Source organism: Mauremys reevesii, linkage group 3 (genome assembly GCF_016161935.1).
Source record: "Mauremys reevesii isolate NIE-2019 linkage group 3, ASM1616193v1, whole genome shotgun sequence".
Taxonomy (NCBI): domain Eukaryota; kingdom Metazoa; phylum Chordata; order Testudines; family Geoemydidae; genus Mauremys; species Mauremys reevesii.
In genome coordinates this window covers 119,809,460-119,829,558 of record NC_052625.1, presented here as the reverse complement: position 1 = coordinate 119,829,558, position 20,099 = coordinate 119,809,460, and the positions used below count along the sequence as shown (strand labels likewise).

Here is a 20,099-nt window from a genome sequence, read left to right as displayed (position 1 = left end):
ACAAATAACTTATCATCCTGCAGGTCTGTTTGGGTTTTAGGCACTTGTGTTTCCTTCCTTTGAGAACCCGTGACCAGTCATATTGACCAGCAGCTGTCTTGAAGCAGAATATTTTGATTTAGCAGTTGGAACAAAGCATTAGAGAAAAAGGATTTTTAAGCAACAAACAGCCTATGTGCATATTCAGTCATATCTGATCTTATCTTCCCAACAAGCTAAGTTAGATGAACTTTCCTGTTAAGTGACAGGAACAGAACAGAACCAACTCACATTTTCTTAGAGCTAGTCTAGCTAGCTATACAGGCAAACCCTTCACTTCTTTGCTGTTATAACTGATTCTACATCAGGGATTTTGCCAGTATAAAATTTCATTAAAATAACACCCTAAATGACATTACTATGCCAGCAAAAGTTTTCACTTTCAACAAAGTAAGACCACTTTACTTCTGAATGAGAGCATCTATAACTCACACACCTTCTCAGTATGGTGTTTTGTCCCATCTAGTGGCACTGAGACCACTTTGAGAGAGATATTAATGAGTCTGCGCTAGAGCCTTAGCTAAGAGGCATATGGCATCTAGCTCATGCACTAAGCTCCTCAGGTTTAATCCTGCCTGCTGATGACCGGGGTCTGTTGGTGTTACTCATCCACACAGGGATTTAGCATGTTTTAACTCATGGGCATTGACTTCACACCTTTAGTTGATTCACCTTAACTTTCTTGAGTGTCCCCCTGTACACATGCCCTCAGTCTGGAGTGAAACTGTGTTCTTAAATCAACCTCATCCTCTCTCTGCTTCCTGGGTTTCTTACCTAGTGTCCCTGAGCCCTGATCCATTCTGTTCAAACTGGTTTGGGTGCTGCAGAAGAGGTCAGGCTAAAGCCTGCTCTGACCTTGTCTCTTAACAATCTTTAAGTGGAAGCTGTTAGAAGACTCTTAGAAAGGGTCTCGTCCTTCTTGACCCAAGCTCTGCTTCTCTTACACATTTCCATGTATGGAACAGAAACACCATGCTAGTGAAAGATCTTTATTCAGGATTAATAAATATTAAATAGCACCATCACATTTGTGACAAGTATTATCGGCTCTTCTCTAACTTACTTTTCTATACATGCTGTGAAGGGTTGGCTTCAGGCCGGTGCACAAATATGTTTTTAATAATAGCTATCACTACATTTTGTGAGGTGAGCATTATTAATGCATTGGTCTGAAGTTTACTGACTTCACTTTGCAAAGGAAAACACTGAAAATCTTTCCTGGATCATATTATGAGTCAGATGGCAAAGAAGTTTTCATCCCTTCTTTCCTTTCTTCTGGATTCTTTTTTGTTTGTTTGTCTCTTTTGGTCTTTGACAGACATTGACAAATTCCAGCAGTCAGCCAGGAGCATCAGGCAGGAGCATCAATGGATCCTCCAAAAACATTGGTTCTCTGGCAGCAGTTTAAAGTGTGGTTCTGCTCTGAGGAGTGAGTCTAAAAATGGCATCACGGGATTCCATGCTTAGCTTCTCTCAGTGATTTCCATATCAAATGCGTTCAGTTTACAATGAAAAAGATGTTTTTTTCTGTCTGCCAGAAATGCAATCGCAACCTGGGCTCAGAGTCAAGCTGGATTCTTTCCTTCTTACACATCATCACCAGTAACAGAGCTTCTGCTGGCTAAGTTAGGCACTCAGTTACACCTGTGCAACCCTATTGTCTTCACATCAGGCCTTCAGCGATGCCTGTACCAGCATTGTCAGTAGTTTTGCACTGGTGACTAGAACTTATTGAACAGTTCTGTTAATGCATGACAATCACTAAAAAAACAGTATACACAGTTTATGTATAGTTGAATAGTGCAAGTCTATGTAGCTGAATAGTGCCATTTTTACAGTCTTTTTTTATAACAGAACTGTACTTTAAAGGAGAATACATCCACTCAACATACTACACATTCTTAACTAACTTTCATTTTTCTCATATTTTGTGTGTGTAGCTCTTGCTCAGTTCCTTATATGTAATCTCATTCTTCCTTGTTTTCTAGTTCTTTCTATTTTCACTAACTGAAGCCTCTTTTTTGTATTTGCGTATAATCTTGTCACTGTATACACTACCTATTATTTGATGTGTTCACTCCTCCCCACTCATTTCCTTTAGATTTAATCACCTCTTTGTAGCTTGAGCTTTTCTGCACTTTATTTATTGCACTAGCAAAATACACAACTCCATGAGCAATGTGCAAAAAAGACATGCAGTACCCATTGACAATTGTGTGGATTCTGTTGTGTCCGTTGGGAAGATACTATTTCTTACAAAGCAAAACTAAAAGATAGCCCAAGACCCAGAAATAGTAAAAGTGACACTGGAATCCCAACTGGAATATAGATTTACAATTTTTGGAGAAGCTGAGGACATATCTCTTCAGTGGCAGCCAAACCAATGTAATGACAAAGAATTATAGGTCGTACAAAATATACTCCCAACCTATGCTTGCAGTTTGGGTCCAGGTACCCACAGAGGGGTATTAAAAATCTCTTAAAAATAAAGTAAACCCAATTTCTGAAGAAAGATCCCAGTAAACCTTGTCTGGCCACCGACTTCCACAATTCAGCAGGGGCAGATGGGCTACTATAATCTGATTGGCCCTTTGCCAAATTGCCTAAGTCTTGAGATAGGTACATAAGCAAATTCCAGCTTTAATTCTGCCCCTCAAAGGAACAAGACAATTACATTAGAAACAGAAAGGACGAACATAATATGTTATGTAAGCAAAGGGATCAAGTCATTTCAACAGATCATATCTGCTTTGAATTCCAGAGATTTAATTTTGCTTGATTCAAATAATCATTTCAAGTCCTTCCATGGTGACTTCCAAATTTGCTACCATCTCATCTGGTTCTTTGGAGATTGCTCCAAACTGCTCAAGATTTCCCTTTTAGTGAGATCAGTTCCTGAGTGTAGTTTAGTAGGGCTTTCTTTTAAATAGTGATTTCAGAAAATGTCTGTTTGATGATATTGCCCTGGGGGACAATGCAGTGATGCAGAAACTTGGCTGGTGGGACAGTATTTGTCAGAGAGGCAGTTTTAAACAAGAAAGCTTGTTGTTCATTGGCCCCAGATCTTTTTATAAAAATAAAACAAAGCACACTGATTATTGAAAAAACATACATGCAGTGATTTGGGCTCCAGTTCTGCAATGGGTTCCCCAGAGGTGCAGGAGTCTGCACAGAGCTCATTGCTGGATCAAGGCCAGAGTTGTCTTCCTTATTTCCCTCCTTTACATGCATATATTACACACATGTATAATCACATACTTTTCCTGTATGTTATAAACCATTAAAACAAAAACCTTTACATTTAACTATACAAACTTTTTTCAAAAGCCATTCCAAAAACTGTCTCTATATGGCACATGTGGATGTAAGTGAGCTCTTCCCATCCTAATGCAGCATTGCTTCTAGATTAATCAGTGCACTTCAAAATGGGGAAAAAGTAAAGGAAGGCTGAACAGGGACACACACAAACACACACACAATCCCCCACATTAATTATACATGAAATGTGTGGAGTGCTATACATTTTTTTATTGTCAATGCTACTTGTCTGGAAAAGAGTTGCATAACTCATTCATGTCTCCAGCACTCATGAGTAAAGCAGTAGTCCCAAATGTGTGGTGATGAAAACTTGATAGCACCTTGAAAAGTGTGGTGTGCTATAAAGTTTTTTTTGCGATGCATTTGGGATGATCACATTACATCATCGCATATTCCCTCTAGAAAGATGTGGCTTGCTATCACTCTCAACTAACTAATCTTCTCCTTTACAGACAGTTCCTGAGCTAGTCCTCAGCTGAGTTCCGGAGTCAACGGGGAGCGCGTTTGGGGATCAATTTATCCGTGTCTAGACGAGACGCGATAAATTGATCCCCGATAGATTGATCCCTACCTGCCGAGCCGGTGGGTAGTGAAAACCTGCCCTCAGGGCTTGGCTACACTGGAGAGCTGCAGCGCTTTTGGTGGCTTTACAGTGCTGCAACTCACTCACCATCCACACTTGCAAGGCACATACAGTGCTGTATCTCCCTGGCTACAGTGCTGGCTGTACTCCACGTCTGCCTGGGGAATAACGACTGCAGCGCTGGTGCTGTAGCGTGGGAGTGCCAGTGTAAACAGTGATTAATCTTACTACGCTGTAACTGACCTCCGGAATTTTCCCATAATGCTTTTAACTAAATAACTCTCTTTGTTTTGTTATGATGCCTCTCTTTGTTTTGTTGTGAACTCGGGGCTCCCGGAGCTGCTTATCTAAAAAACAAACACAGCTACTGTTTGCTGTGAATGAGGCAGGCAGGGGGATGAATGTCCACAGCCTAGTGTTTGCTTGAGGAGAGAAACAGCACGGCGGGGGGGTGGGAGGGGGAGGGAAGGGAGTCTGTCGGAGCAGCTGCTTATCTGGTCTGCAGGCTATTTGCATTTAAGAGTGAATGAGGTCAGGGAAGTGGTCAGAATTTGCAAGGCAGGGAGCATGAACAAGGAGGTGAGAGGAGCCGAGGGTTGCACTGATATCGCCTTAGGCAAACTTAAAAGAAAGGAAGGGATCGGAACTTGCAAGAGAGGGAGCTGACACAGTGTCAGCTCCAAAAATCCACTCTCTCTCTCCCCCACGCTCCCTGTCACACTCCACCCCACCCCCCTCTTTTGAAAAGCACGTTGCAGCCACTTGAACGCTGGGATAGCGGCCCATAATGCACCACTCCCAACACCGCTGCAAATGCTGCAAATGTGGCCACACTGCAGCGCTTTCCCTACACAGCTGTACGAAGACAGCTGTAACTCCCAGCGCTGCACTCCTGCAAGTGTAGCCAAACCCTCAGAGTTATGACTTCATATTAGGAAACAACCATCATGGTGCAGAAGAAAAGAAAAAAGGGAATAGTATATTAATTGTCATCCATTTCTGGTTTAAAGTAGAACACATCTGAGGCCTGGGTTCCCCTGATTTTGTACAATATATTTTCAGCAGCTGGAAGAGTGGGAAAACTTTAACTTAATGACATTCTGCAGTACTACCTTAGATACGAAAGAGGTTTTCCAGCATGGTCCATTCATCCGGATGAAGAACAATGTATTTATATATGACTGTGATACAGAGGCCCATTGAAGGTTCACTTCTCCGTGTCAGCAACTCTTACAGGCAGTGTTGTTGTAGCTGTATTGGTTCCAGGATATTCGAGAGACAAGGTGGGTGAGGTAATATCTTTTATTGAATCCACTTCTGTTGGTATGAGAGACAAGGTTTTGAGCTTACACAGAGCTCTTCTTCATGTCTGGGAAACTTCCTAAGGCTATGTCTACACTAGCACTTTTGTCAGTAAAACTTTTGTTGGTTGGGGGTGTGAAAAACAGCCCCCACCCCACTGATGTTTCACTGACAAAAGTGCCAGTATGGACAGTACTATGTTGGCAGAAGATATTCTGCCACCAACATAACTACAGCTGCTCATTGGGGGTGGTTTAATTATGCTGACAGGAGAACTCTCTCCTGTTGGCATAGAGCAGCTACATGAGCCTTATAGCAGCACAGTTGCATGTGTAGGACTCATGGATCTTGAAAAGTGTGTTGTGGGGGTTGTTGATCATTGTAGCAGTGGAGAAATGTCTGCAGGTTTTGCATCTGTTGTTCTGGCGGGGTCTGGTGCCACTTTGAGTTGGTGTGTCATAGGCAAACTGGTAACATACTGGTCTTGAAAATCATTGTGTGATGTATGTGCGAGGTATGTATAAAGAGTTATAAATATGTGCTAGAATTATGTTCTTAAAATGTGTTTGGCAATCACTTCATAAGCCCAGTCTTCCCCATACAAAGGAATGTGTATTTGCTTGTCTGACCAGTCTGGTTGTTAGGAAGAGACAGTGAAGCACATTTACATGCAAAGTAAACAAAACAGTCAGGAGGGCAAGTGGGGAAAGACAAATACTTAACTATCTTCATGGGGATGTAGACTACATCCCCAGGAAGCCTTCCTTCCTCTTGAAGCAGGGTCAATGAACTTTGGGAACACAGCCTGGCATCTACACCTCAAAAGAAGAGAGAAGGCTTGTCTGGGCTTAATTTTCAAAGAATAAATTTCAAAGTTTTATTGGGCTATAAAGATGGGGGGTCTGACCCTCAAATGATAAGCAGTTGAATCAACTGAGTATATACAATATTACTGTATTATAAAAATGTATGGAGTAATGTCTTTTATGAAAGCCTGGGACACACTGATGATTAATATAATTGTGAAATGTATGCATTAACACTACTTGAGGAATTATGAATATTCACTGATATTGCACTTTTCATTCTGTGACCAAACATAGGGAGAAACTGGTTGATTCACTACCAACCCCCCACTTTAAAAAAATCCAACGTTCTAGCTCTGACTTTCACTACCTTGTCCAGAGCCTTCAGACTAACTATATTTTATGGACCTCCCACTCCTCCTCCTTTTGGCTTCAGCTTGCCAAACCCTCCCTTCACTTTCTTTTCCTCCTCTCATTCCCCTCTGATAGATTTTTTCTTTATTTGTTTTAAACCATTAGTCTCTTCTGATCAGCAGGAATCAAGGGGTTACCAACGCCATCCATACATGAAGGAGGGGAGGGATAGCTCAGTGGTTTGAGCATTGGCCTGCTAAACCCAGGGTTGTGAGCTCAATCCTTGAGGGGCCCTTTTAGGGACCTGGGGTTAAAAAAAAAAGTCAGGATTGGTCCTGTTTTGAGCAGGGGGTTGGACTAGATGATCTCCTGAGGTCCCTTCCAACCCTGATATTCTATGATTCCATGACAAGAAAAAAATACACAAAGGAATGTTAAATTGATATTTTCAGTTTTCCTTTTATCACATGGGGGCTAGCAATACTGCATATCTGCCACCATATGTTGTTGAGAGAGATTATAAATGAGCAGCACTACTAGGCCATTTTTCATGATTTGAAGATGGTGTCTCTTAGTAGCAAACTGTTACCAATGTTTTCTGTCTCTCTGGACTCAGCAGATACAGAACATTAGAGATGTATTTCCCTATGGTAAAATAATTGCTCCAGTCTTTGACTGCAGTGGGCAGAACAGAGAAGCCTTTCTCTAACGTACACTTTGTAGCTGGTCAGGCCTGCATTAAGGCAATCTGCAGCCCTAAGTACAGGATGACGTGGGGCCCCTGCAGTCCTGTCCCCATGCCTTGGCCCTGTTTCCCTCCCTCCCCACCCAGAAAAGGGCAGTAGCATGGGGCCCCTTTATCCACCTGTGACTTTGCACCCCATAAAACTTTATGGCAGTATGCTTATGAATGTATATATGACATAACTGGAATGTATTTTATGCTAGATATGCTATGTAACATATCTCTGCAAAGGTTATGATCTACTGAATATATTCATCCTATTTGTATGTATGTATCGTTTTTGTATTCAAAGTTATGAATATTGGCTGTGTATTTGTTTGATTTTAAGTAGCCTCAGTAAGGCATTTGGTCAGCTTCTTAAGAAAGGAATTTGCAAGTTAAATGCCCAATCAAGAAACACTTAAACAATGGAATCTTGAAGACTCCAATCTACATAAGAAGTCTACCCGAGGACAGTCAAGGTAGCACGTGAACAATGGCTGCCACCTGTAAAGTCCTGAGTCATGCATGGACACATGACTTGCCCATGTGACTCCCAAAACTCCATCTTGTAGCTAGGTTTCTGCACAGGAGAGAGGAAGAGGTCTCCAACCACAAGAGAAAGTCTATTTAAGCCCCTGTGAGACCCCTCTATTTTGTCTTCAGCTGGTTCAAGAGAGAGCCTCTCCAACCCCAAAGGATGTCTGAAAGAAACTAGAACAAAGGACAGTAAGCACAAGGTTGTGAGTGATTGCTGGACCCAGACTAGAAGAAAGCTAGTCTGTAAAAGAAGCTTATTGGAACATCTCGGAGGGTGAGATTTCATCTGTAATCACTTTCTTACTGTATGAGGTTTAGACTTGCGTGTTTTATTTTATTTTGCTTGGGAATTCACTTTGTTCTGTCTGTTCTTACTTGGAACCACTTAAATCTTACTTTTTGTATTTAATAAAATCACTTTTTACTTATTAATTAACCCAGAGTATGTATTAATAGTGGGGGGTGGGGAAGAACAGCTGTGCATATCTCTCTATTGGTGTTATAGAGGGCGAACAATTTATCAATTTACCATGTATAAGCTTCATACAGAGTAAAATGGATTTATTTGGGGTTTGGACCCCGTTGGGAGCTGGCCATCCAAGTGCTGGATACAAGAACACTTCTTTAGCTGTTTTCAGTTAAGTCTGAAGCTTTTAGGGGCTGTGGTTCAGACCTGGGTCTGTGTTTGTAGCCAGCAAGCATGTCTGGCTGAACCCAGGCAGGGCACTGAAGTCCCAAGCTGCCAGTGAAAATGGGTTCAGAAGTAGTCTTGGCACATTGGGTAGTAATTCCCAAGGGAGTTTCTGTGATTCAGTCTGTTACACCTCCTACCCACAGACCATTGTTCAGGTGATTTGCAGACACTGGCAGACATCTCTAAATTGTTTATACTGGGCACACATTTTAAAAGCTCTTCTTCACAACCATGAGGGCCAGAAACATTTTCCCCTGTATGAAAGCTGGGAGACTGATACAGTCACATGACTCCAGGAGCTGGGGCCATAGGTGCAGCCCCAGCTAGAATAGCACCTTCTTTTCTGTGTCTCCCTTGACTCTGCATTAAGTATTAGGGAACAGATATGTGGGGTATTTTTCTGGCTTAACCTTGCAGTGTCTCTTTGCCTCAGTGGTAGTTTATTCCATTGGCTAGTGCAGTTTGAATTAAAAAACAAAAACATCCTTGGAAGTAATAAGGCAATTGCAAACTTTCAGCCACTTGCTCTCATGTGGTATCCTTCCCCCTCTCCTTTGTCTGTGTTTTATCTCTTTGGCTGCAAGATCTTCAAGACAGCAATCCTGTTTTCTAGGTCTGTAAAGTGCTATGCACACCAGTGGTTTTGTATAAATAACAGGGACCATAGCGATCTGTTTAATCCATTTCACTTTCTTGGTTCTCCTGCACTAGATAAAAAATGTTGCTTGGATTTTCAACACTGTGGGTGAATCTTTAAATCCCCCCAAAAATATTGTTCTCACTGCAGAGAGGTAAAGCCAACAGCAACTTTTCCAACTGTCTTGAACTTTAGAGGGTTTGAATGTGTGGGTATCCGAATTTCCTTCGATTTTACCCATGTCTAGTTCTCACAGACACTTTTATTAAAATATCATGTATATATTTCTATCGCTGTTAGGTTTTGCAAGCCATTCACTTTCTATGTATTTTAATGGAGCATGAACTACTTGGCAGTGTGCCTTTCAATTTCAAAATAAATAAAATTATCATGTAAAGATCAAGGCTATAGGTAGATTGTGTTATATGACATAAAGGTTGCAATGGGGTGCCACTAAGGGTTAAGGGTAGGAGACTCCCTATTAAAAGGGTGGATAGATAACTAGCCAGAGGGTCGATAAAGGGGTATTGTGAAATTAATGGCCCAGGTTTAACTGGCCAGCCATGTAGCCCAAGCTAAGGAATGTGGAGCTTTATGGTTTTTTTAGAGATTCCAAATGCAGGGGCTAGGTATTGGTTCCATGCTATGTTGGTTGGCAGAAGCAATTGCAGAGTGATCCTGAAAGGAAACAGAGGCAGACACAGGTCTTTATTGGTGCAGGGCTGCATTGTCTGACTCTGTATTTCTGCAAAAACCCATGTGCTGTGTGTTCATACTACTGTTCATAGAAACAGGACTTTGTGTATATTTTGTAAATCAGATTATTCCAAGAATTTACCCTGACTCTGTGACACTGATTTCTCAACCAAATGGATGCCAAGCCCCAAAATTTTGGCCACTGCTGCTCAGTCAAAGGGGCAACATGGTAAAAAATTTGTTTCAGGTGTAATTGGGAAATATAGACTCTGCAGGTCAGCTATTAGGATGTCTGAAATTCTTATACCAAAGATCAAGGATTAAGATGCAAAACTATACTGTAATGTAGATGGTGTGGTAAGAGACTGCGAACACTGAATCCCTTTCAATTTTGAGGAGATTCATACTTGACTCTTAGAAGCTGAACACATCATTAAAGGTTTGTTTCTGGGATTGATCCAAAACCACATTTTCTGTTTCTGGTTTAGGCTGCCATCTCACAAAAACAGCTGACCTCATAAGATTCCAGTCTAAGATAGTAAAGATGTTGTGAGACCATGTGCTCATGTTTGCTATCTGCTATTTTGGACAAAATTTCACTGGTGCATCCTGGGAGAATTTGGTGCCATGTCAGAGGTAGGTTGCTGGGTATTGGACTTCTCCATAAGAATATGTTCATAAGCCATTTTATGGGCCCTACATAGGTTCAAACAAGCACCTGAATTTCTGGTTGCTTATCTGAGTGACAAATGTTTAGAGGTTCTCCCATTACTAAATTTTATTTAACTGTGCAGTGCAAAGAGACAAGGCAGATGAGAGAATATCTTTTATTGTGCAGTGTAATTGCAGATTTGCTTTTATGCTCTTGATTTTTTTTTAATGGTGAGTTTTTATTTGTTTGCTAATTTTACTTTCATGTGGTTCTAGTAGCAGAACAAGAATTAATTTAAAAGGAAAAGAGATTCGTACTTTAGTATGAGAAACTCAACTCAGTAGGGGAAAACATGGCTTTTAAAAAAACCTTTGTATTCCTACAGGCTTTAATTATGTCAGTCAGTGTTTGTGAAGGCCGATTATATGTAGGTAGGGGAAGATACTGTATGATGTTATGATTCTGTGACTGTAGGGTCTAAAAGGTGTAGTCCACTCTGAGGCCCTGATTATTAAGCCATTCATAATAACAGCAACCTAAAATTCACCAGAATGTAAAAGGTTGGGGGATTAATGGCCTCCCAGTTTACTGGAACATTTTCCAGGGACAGTGTTCCAGATGTTAGTAGTTCTGACCTAGAAACTACTTGAGTATACCCAAGTGAGTGACATCTAGCCTTAGAACACACATGATAAAGTGAATTTGTTATTGACATCATAATAGCTGCTTGCTGTAGATTGACATACTGTATTAGTAATACTCTGAAGAAGCTGATGCAATGCATTGTGCTCAGTATTCATTTATTAACCTATACTACTTGTCGACATGATAAACAATGAGCAATTAAGGTGTCTCATGTCAAAGCCTCTGTTATTGATGTAGTTAGGCGCCCCCGTTTTAATCTATGCTGCAGTGTTTTGAGAATGCGTGCCAGTGAACTGAGGTTTGGCATGCTATGATGGATCTTAAAAGATTGCAGCATTGTATGAAATGGCAGTCTGATAAGCAGAAAGAGAAGTACAGTGATAAAACTGCTGGTTTTTGGCATGGGAGATGTGTCCAGTTTCACATTACTAATAAGATCCAAACGATTAAATTAAATTATGGTTGAAAATAACAAGCTGCCATGAACTGAAAAAGAAAAGAAAAGTTCAGCTGAGATTGCCAGGACAGTCTTATCTAAAACTGTTGCCCCGGCATTGGTGCACCTTGGTATAAAGATAATGAAACTGGACACTTTAGGAATCCCACAAGGTGCTAAGCACATCGGCCATGATTCTGCAAAGCACTTAAGCACATGCTTACGTTCAAGCATGAGAGTCCCACTGAAGTCCTTACGGACTTTGCTGGACCAGACTGCTGGGGACCTTGCACAGTTGAGAAGGCAATAGGGGCTTAATGCAGGGCTTGAAATTTCTTGTCATGAACCAGTGCCAAGGCAGAAGAATGTGGGATAAAAATGGAGTTAATTTCTGAACTCCAAATTGGAAAAGAAAGGTAATCAACTCTCTTTTGATTGTTTAAAAAAATAATATACACTACAAACATGAGCTTACAATAGGGTATATGCCCCCCACGGGTGCTGAAATGATTAATGTGGGCTTGAAAGGCTAATTATGCTACCTGTCTGCACCTGGTGGGGGGCACAGGCTTAATTAAAGATGACTGAATTAAAGTGGGGAGAGGAACTGGTGGTGTTAGTTTAAACAGGGGATGTACTTATTGCATTGGGGGGGGGGAGTATGCAGGGGAGAGAGGGAAGGAACTCTGTAATCACTCTCTGAGATTAGAGCATAGGGAGACCAGGATGATTAAGGAGGAAACCCACAGGAAGAGGAAGCCCTGGGATCTTTGCTTGAATAGAGAAATCTAAGAGGTGGCTAGGAGACAGACAGGCAGTAGCTAATGGGGTGGACCAGCCTCTGGTTGTGTGCCTTTAAAGAAGGACAGGCACTGGATTTGCAGGAGGAGAGCTCTGGGAGGTATTCAAGAAAGAAGCAGTGAGTGATGAAAGGTCAAGCCTGAGCAGGGCAGGAATGGGTTTAAGATTTGGGTATTATTGGAGGATTCCAGGGAGGGGCCCTGAGAGAAGGATGAATGTAGCAAGGCTGTGGGGGAGAAGGCCTGGTAAAAAGGCTGCAGTAGGAAGGAGTCCAGGAAGGCCTCAGCCAGGAGTCAAATGGAGCAAACCTTGGCTGCTGGTTATAGGGTCCCTGGACTGCAAGCCAGAGTGCAGATTCCCCTACCAGCCACTCATAAGATGTGAGGCCAGAGAAGGGGACTGAGATGATGGAGAGTCCTGGGGGAGGGTTATGAAGACAACGGGTCCCAGAGTGGGGGCCGAGAGGACATTTCTTATGACATTTGGGTTTTCTGTTGGCCCTTTTCACTCCAGAAGTAGTAGACTTAAATGTGACCTGGACAGAGGACAGTGGGAAAAGACACCACTGGGGACTGGAGTGACCTTCAGCAAGGGGTGCTAGAAAGAAGATAGCCTGCTACACTATGCCAGCCATGAGGAGGCGCTCTAGCGGTGAGTTCACTCTTCCACCAACCTTAATGTTATACTGGGGGTTGGTTAAGACTTCATTGAAGCTAGTGGGTATAACAGCTGCCCTTAATTCAGGATAAAGGTGAAAAGCAGTTAAATTTGTTATAGAAAAATATCTGGGACAATAGGAGCCACTGCCCAAAGCACAGGCCACATGCAAGCCTGGTTGGGAATCTGAGCTATGTGGGCAGAGGGTTTTGACTTGCATCTAAATAACAATTCAGGGTGTTGGATAGCCTTGGATGGAATTCTGTGTATATGAGAGAAGAAGCAGAAGGCAGTAAGGAAGCCTGATAGCCAGCCACTTGTACTGTGACCTTGAGAAAATGTAGAGATTTTTTTTTTTGGGCTGAATGCTGGCTGGAAGGAAGGTTGGAACTGTGAGCAGAGACTCTCTCCTGCTGTTTAATTCCTGCTGTGGTCTGAGAAACTTTTTTTTTTTTTTTTTTTAGTGGTAAATAGACAGGATTGCACCATTAGTTTCTCCCCTTATATAAACCACTCTGAAAACCCTGAATACTGGCTAACAGTTGGGGAGCAAAAAGAGGTAAACAGAGAGGTTATGCTCCAGAGCTATGATTCTAGACCTATATGAAATCCTGTAAAACAGAAAGCAGTTGACCGCATCTCTCCCCACCTCTCCCCCACTCCAAGCACAGTGGGTATAAACAAATAAAGTTAAACACACAAAGTTCCTAATATTGATCCCTCCATGTGTTTCCCAACAGAATGTAGCTTCAAAGGAATAGAATTGTCATTGATAGGCACATTTTCTCCTCTATCGGTTTACATGCTTCAGTATTAGAAAGAAGAACAGGAGTACTTGTGGCAGGCTAAAGAATTTTTTACCATAAATTAGGGACTTAGGCAGAGTAACTAGCAGATTTTCATGAAACATGATGATATGTACAACAAACATCAGGAAAACTTTAGAAGGAGCACTGCAGGCCCTTAGGCAACAATTTCAAATGGAATAGCACAGATGTGGGTTTTGTGGTGAAATCACTATAGTTCCCTCATGCCTCGCTACGTACTTGAAATGAGCCGTTATCGCACTACCAACATGTGGCAAGTGTCAGGGTTACACTGTGCTTCAGCTGTTTCCCAGAAATGTTGGTTACAGATGAACTAACCCTAACATTTTCCCTTTACTTTGTATACAGTGAAATCTGTACCAGACCATACGTATTAGGTAGTGTTTTTTTTTTATGACACCGCGCCCAAGTATCCCCAAATGCTTATTTTAAATCATTTTAAGAGGCCATCTCCATTATGCAATTAACTTTTGTCAGTCTCTTGAGCAGTTGCTTAAACAGCAGTTCTGCTCTGTGACATAACTGTAAAAATGACTTTGTTATTCAGATATGCTTCCTCTGCGTGTTGAGAGTTGTTTTTCTTACTAACGTAAGCAAGATAAAGTTTTTATTACTACTTTACTCCTGCTAGCACTGTAGAGGCCAATAGCTATAGGAAGGTGAGAGAGATTCTCCTCTGGCTCTTGTATTATCAACAATTCTTAACTAAATTCCACTCATAGGGCCAATTGGAAAAAAAATGAGGACAAACTTTGAAGATAATGGAGGTTCACAGCTGTAATTCAGAGCACAATTTAGCCTGCTGAATCTCTCTCTCTGTGTGTTTTTAAAAAACAAAAAACAACTTGACTTTCAGATGCCACCTGAAGTTTCCAGAACTAGCAGTTTTGAAACAACAATTTTCCTTTGTAAGGTGAGCAAATTCTGATCTGAAAAACACTGAGATGCTAAGCATGAAACCCCCAATTTCAGTCACCTTTTAGAGGACAATAACACTGTGATCATTTTCATTGTGCATGCAAACAGGACTTTATTAATGATTGTAGACTCCAAAATGGAAGGCTATAATAATGATTCGTTAGTCCAGCAGTGCAGTTTAGACTTGATCTGTAACTAAACACTAGTTGAAGACCTAATCCTATACTGTAATGGATGTGGACACACTCACTAGAAGTCCTGTTGAAGTCACTGGGCTCTATGTGGATAAAGGGCTCTGCCCACATTTATTGCAATGCAGAATCAGGGTCTAAAAGTGTATGAAATCTTATGGCCATGCAAGAGTCATAAAGAATTAATGAATTAATCCATTTTTGTTTGAGGTACTTATAGGAAAAATGCATGTGTCTTGTATGTAAGCAGGTTCTGAATGAGCTCTCCTCTGACATGTAGTGGTGAGTTGGGAGAACAGACTTCGGGAGCAGACCATGTTTGCATAGACCTGCCTGCTCTGCCTACATGAATAGCAGATGGAGCTGCTTTGCCAAAATGATCAGTTTTGGCTGGTTAGGGGTGCCAATCACCAGGGGCGGCTCCAGGCCCCAGCACGCCACGCGTGTGCTTGGGGCGGCATGCCACGGGGGGGCGCTCTGCCGGTCGCCGGGAGGGCGGCAGGCGGCTCTGGTGGACCTCCCGCAGGCGTGACTGTGGAGGGTCCGCTGGTCCCGTGGCTCCTGTGGGAGATCCACCAAAGCCGCGGGACCTGCGGACCGCGGGACCAGCGGACCCTCCACAGGCACGCCTGCGGGAGGTCCACCGGAGCCGCCTGCTGCCCTCCCGGCGACTGGCAGAGTGCCTCCCGCGGCATGCCACCGTGCTTGGGGTGGCGAAATGTCTAGAGCCGCCCCTGCAAATCACTCTAGTATTTGAATGTCGTGATCATGAAATGTGGTTATCCTTATATGAGTAAAGGGCAGCGGAGCTGTGCTTAGCATGCCCTGGTTGAGGGGGTCACTCTAAACTGAGCCTCACTTGCTTAGCAGGGGGTAGGGTTGCCAAATCCCAGTGAAGGTGAGTGGGTGGGGACAGGAGTTGGTTTTAGAGGGGGTGCCTAGAACTCTTTAAGCAGCACCCATGCCATTTGACCTGCCCTCCAGTATTTAAATGATAGAGGTGATTAGACTCAGTTGAGTCCTTGTTTTCAGTTGGTGAGTCCTGGAGCTGCTATCCCTTCTGAGTAGGTCCAGGGGCTGAGCCTTAGGCCTTGTGTGGGGACAGTAAGTACACAAGCTGCACTGGCTGTGAGGTTCCCCACTACCCCCCCCATTTGATCTCAGCTCTCAAATCATTGAGAGCTGAGATGACTAAGGTCTGGGTTAAGTTTCAGAACATTGTAGGAGCAGCAAATATCAGCAGCTAGTGGTAGCCAAAAGACAGTGGCCAGCAGTAGCAAAGAAGCAGTGGCACTAGCAGAGAGAGTGTGGCCAATGGTGGCAGTGGAGAGTGGCAGCTGAGAAACAGCAGCCAGTGGTGACCAGTGGCGGCTGAGAAGCAGTGGCAGCAGCAAGTGGTGGCAGAGAAACAGTGGCAGCTGTGAGGCAGCAGAGACATTACTTGATTGCCCCCTGCTGCCCCTAGAGGGGAAGATAAACCCTGTGACCACCCCCCTGAACTCTGGGTCTTATCTAACCAAGAATAGCCAATTGTGTGTAGGTTGCAGCAGGGGGAGAGGGAAGTGTGTTTAAAAAGGACATTTGGTCGTTGGACTTTCCCACTGCAAGGTGGGAAAACTGAGGCAAAGGACACGGTCTGTCACACTGTGTGGTTGGGTTGCCTATGGAAACATGCTTTTGAATGTGGCTGTGGTGTTTTCCCAAATTAATGCTTGGTTCCTTTTCCTGTCTAATAAAAGTTCTCTTGTTAAGCACAGACTCAGTGCTTGCTAGTGGGGAAGTATTGCCTCTTAGAGGCACTTAGGGATAGTGCTAAATTTTCACAGATTAGTGGGTGGGGCTCAAGCCTATTCTGTTTTGTATTGTTAAGGGTGACCCTTACATGTTGAACCTGGCCCTTGTTGCTGCTGACTTCACCTGGTAGAAGGGTTATATGTATACTGAGACATGTAATGAAGGTTGCATACTGAAAATATTAATTTATGGTCCATTTAATATTAGCAGTATAAGCATAAAACTACATTTAAAGTTAATGTCACTTTATAAACTGTGCTAAATGCTGCATCTTTATTAATTATTTTTATTACAGTAGTTCCTAGATGCCTCAACCAATATCAGGGCCTCCCTCTGCTAAGTGCTGTACAAATGCACAGTCAGCCAGCTCCTGCCCAGAAGAGCTCTCATTCAGACTAGCCAGAGAGGAAAAAGTTGGGAGAAAGGGATAGACCAAACAAGCAGAAGATTGGAAGCGGCAACACACAATGATATAATGACATGTCCAAGATCATAAAGATTCTGTTGCAGAGCCAGAGGAGAACCTAAATCTATCAAGTCTAATCCAGTGCCATAATCAAAAGACCATTCTGTCTTTCATGAGAAGAACAAGAAGCCTACACTTTCTTCATCTTTTTCAGGGCTCTGACAACCCTGTAATCCCTAAATCATTTCCCATTTAAGCTCCATCCATCTGCTAATGGTACCATGCTATGGTACCTATTATTCTGTCTAAGGAGAAATGAGTGAGATGTAATTAGATGTAGGAGTTACTGCTGAGCATGTCAAAGTACTTACTCCCCAACCAGGGCCCTAATTTAGGAAAGCACTTTATCACATTCCTAACTGTAAATCTGTGCTTCAATTCCATTGAAATCAATGGGATGGAAGCACAGAGTTGCATTGTTTTCCTGAAGTAGCGCCCAGCTAGGAAGCTATTGCTTCTGCAGCCCCTCTTCCTCAACTAGCAAAAGACAGGCTTTGCGATAATATTGAAACTTAGGTTTTGAAATAATCAACTTTAAATTACATTTTAACCAGAAATTCTTATGGCTTCATTGCAACCCAGATCCCTTTTATTAAAAGGCATCTTATAAATCCCAGTGTGAGATCCATCCATATTGTGAATTATTATACACTAAAAATGTGTTTTAATCCAAATGAAACTAACCTTCCTTGAGAGGTTTTTATTGCCTGCAGTCAGTTCAGTCTGGGCAGAAGATACAGAACCATGGATTTATGTGCCACTTTGTTTAGACTGACATAAATAATTGGCTTACCTCTGCTTCAAACTAAACAAAATATTTGTCTTTTAAAGGTGCCTGGAAAGGATTTTTTTTAAGTTGAAAAGTTATTTCTTGCTTCCATTAAATACAATAGTGGCTTTGTGTGCATGTGTGAGAGAACTTTTCTATCTTTTATATAAGATCATGGTTCACTTTTGTTTCTTTAAACTATGATGAGATTTCCAGTGACTAACTAGGTCATAAATATTGAATTTCTGTTAATATTATAACATGGTGGCTTGCCCTTAAGGGCTGGAGGGCCTGGGGCTGGCCAACCCTGATTACTGAATGAGCCACCTGTGACAGGGATCAGGTGATTTCCTTATAAAGAGCAGCAGGAAGGAGGTGGGAGGCAGGAAACTGAAGAGGGAGAGAGGCTCATGCAGGGAAGATCTTGACACCAGGGGAGTTTAGGAGACAGAAGGATGAGCTCCAGTCAGGTAAAGTCTGGGAATGGTATTTGCGTTAGAGTAGGGAAGATAGACTCCTTAGAAAGGAATAGTATAAACCCGATGTAAAGACTAGGGGTTGGGCAATCAGGGGAGAGACACCATTGAGCTCTATTTGTAGAAAAATTGGGTGTCAGCCTGAGTGGAAGTGGTGAAGGGTGAATCTAAGGGAACATCTACACAGCAATAAAAAACCTAGGGCTGACCTGGGTCAGGTACAGTGTTACAGAATGACCTCTGGCCACGAGGGGGTGCTCATAAGGCAGCTGATCCTGTTCCTCATCTTTGTGAAGATATCAAAGAACAATAACTGCCCGCTGCTTCATGTGCTGATGTGCTAAGCGGAGGGCATGAAAGAAAATTGTGCAGAGATTTGTGAAAGCATGTTATGTATCAGGACCTCTAGCAGCAAAGGCTGTGGCGATATAGGGCCTTTTAGATTACAATTAAGGATAAAAGATCATCTGGTAGATCAATATGGTCAATATTTCAGCCTAACAAAAAAAACAACAACAACAAAAAACCCTGTCAGCATCACCGTTTTGCTTCAGTGACTGCTCCTTTAGAAATATGCTGGAAGGGGAAAATTTTCTGCCACACCATATACTGTGCTGGTAGTCTTGATGGTGCTCCCAGACATACATCTTGTTTCCCTCTAGCATCTTTTCTCCTGTCCAGTTTATCCTCAAGACTGAATAAAAAGACCTCATAAGCATGTTTGGATATGTTTATAGGCCATAATTTACATTTCTAGACACTTTAGTCTCCCACCCAGAAATCTTATGATTAAAAAAAAGATTAATAAGAAATTAGCCATTTAGAATTTTCTTTGTTTTGTAAATTATATTTTGGTGGATTTCAGCTTCCTGAATGGAGCTCCACTGCCGAGTTGAGTACTTTCTTAGAAAGGAAACAAAATGTCACTGAAGGCACATTTCCAAGTTTTGTCTTATTCTTTTTAATTATCTTGATTTGCAGCTATTTCTATAGCACTCATAACCATAGTTTCTGAGTTAGCAGCATTTTGTACACAAATGCCTTTATGGACTTCCTGGTTTTCTGATTAAGATGCGGGGGGAAAAGAAGGGGGAGGCAGAAGTGCTCAACCAAAATTCAGTGATTGGGCCAAAAGAAATCTGAGGTTCAACAAGGACAAATGCAGAGTTCTGCACTTAGGGCGGAAGAATCCCATGCACTGCTACAGACTAGGGACTGAGTGTCTAGGCAGCAGTTCTGCAGAAAAGGACTTAGGAGTTACAGTGGACAAGAAGCTGGATATGAGTCGACAGCATTCCCTTGTTGCCAAGAAGTCTGATGGCATTTTGGGCTGTATAAGTTCGAGCATTGCCAGCAGATCACGGGACTTGATCATTCCCTTCTATTCGATATTGGTGAGGCCTCATCTGGAGTACTGTGTCCAGTTTTGGGCCCCACACTACAAGAAGGATGTGGAAAAATTCTCAAGGGTTCAGTGGAGGGCAACCAAACATGATTAGGGGGCTGGAGCACATGACTTATGAGGAGAGGCTGAGGGAACTGGGATTGTTTAGTCTGCAGAAGAGAAGAATGAGGTAGGATTTGAAAGCTGCTTTCACCTACCTGAAAGGGGGTCCCAAACAGGGGTGGTTCTAGTCATTTTGCCGCCCCAAGCACGGCAGCACGCCGCGGGGGCCGCTCTGCCAGTTGCTGGTCCTGTGGCTCCGGTGGACCTCCCGCAGACGTGCCTGCGGAGGGTCCACTGCCCTCCCGACGACTGGCAGAGTGCCCCCCG

The 20,099-nt window shown here is 42.6% G+C and overlaps 2 long non-coding RNA genes across 3 annotated transcripts in view; both read left to right on the top strand.

The window, feature by feature from the left end:
- Positions 1-12,095: 12,095 nt before the first annotated feature.
- LOC120400272 lies at positions 12,096-17,987 on the top strand. 2 transcript variants are annotated; one of them, XR_005595665.1, is made up of 4 exons: positions 12,096-12,607; positions 12,741-12,878; positions 14,568-14,624; positions 16,910-17,987. It is a non-coding gene; the product is annotated as an uncharacterized LOC120400272 (long non-coding RNA). The 2 variants fall into 2 exon arrangements; XR_005595664.1 differs by having other exon boundaries at positions 12,096-12,878.
- Positions 17,988-18,247: 260 nt separating this feature from the next.
- LOC120400274 overlaps positions 18,248-20,099 on the top strand; it is a 169,914-nt gene continuing 168,062 nt past the window's right edge. Inside the window, exon 1 of the long non-coding RNA XR_005595669.1 lies at positions 18,248-18,319. This is a non-coding gene — a long non-coding RNA (uncharacterized LOC120400274). The remainder of the gene's footprint in view (positions 18,320-20,099) is intronic.